The following is a 440-nucleotide window of genomic DNA, read 5'->3' as shown; positions in this document are numbered from 1 at the left end:
ATCAACACTTTTGTTGATGCTTTTTAAGTTTTTCTTACGTTTTTGTCCCATTTTTCAACACTTTTGACCCTTTTTTTCAATGTTTGTCAATTTTGTTTATGTTCTCAACACTACGTAACACTAACTTATTGACTTTAGTTTTACAGTTTTTTACAATTGACCAATTTATGGTCAACAAACCTCATTTATAGGAAATTATACCTAATGTTTGAGTTAGAAAAGCAGAAATTAGGAATTATTGAGACTAGAATTAAAGGAATGGATGTTGATGGATAATCACAGACTGGAATATGTCAACTTTTACTCAATACTATTTCAAAAACACTTCAATTTGTTTTCCAAATGCTATAAAATTGAATAAGACCTAGAATTAATGAAAGTAGAGATATGTACTTGCCACAGAGCGTTGTGTGGAATCAATCATGTTATTTTGGGGAATT

At 29.3% G+C, this 440-nt stretch overlaps 1 protein-coding gene across 3 annotated transcripts in view; it reads left to right on the top strand.

Annotated features, from left to right (window-relative positions):
• The window catches only part of col4a5 (collagen, type IV, alpha 5 (Alport syndrome)), an 82,680-nt gene that overhangs the window by 72,189 nt on the left and 10,051 nt on the right, over nucleotides 1-440 (top strand). The gene's annotated exons all lie outside the window — the stretch shown is intronic.

The sequence above is a fragment of the Etheostoma spectabile genome, chromosome 19, assembly GCF_008692095.1.
Source record: "Etheostoma spectabile isolate EspeVRDwgs_2016 chromosome 19, UIUC_Espe_1.0, whole genome shotgun sequence".
In the NCBI taxonomy this organism is placed as follows: domain Eukaryota; kingdom Metazoa; phylum Chordata; class Actinopteri; order Perciformes; family Percidae; genus Etheostoma; species Etheostoma spectabile.
The sequence above is the reverse complement of the archived record's forward strand: the minus strand, read 5'-3'. Positions and strand labels throughout refer to the sequence as shown.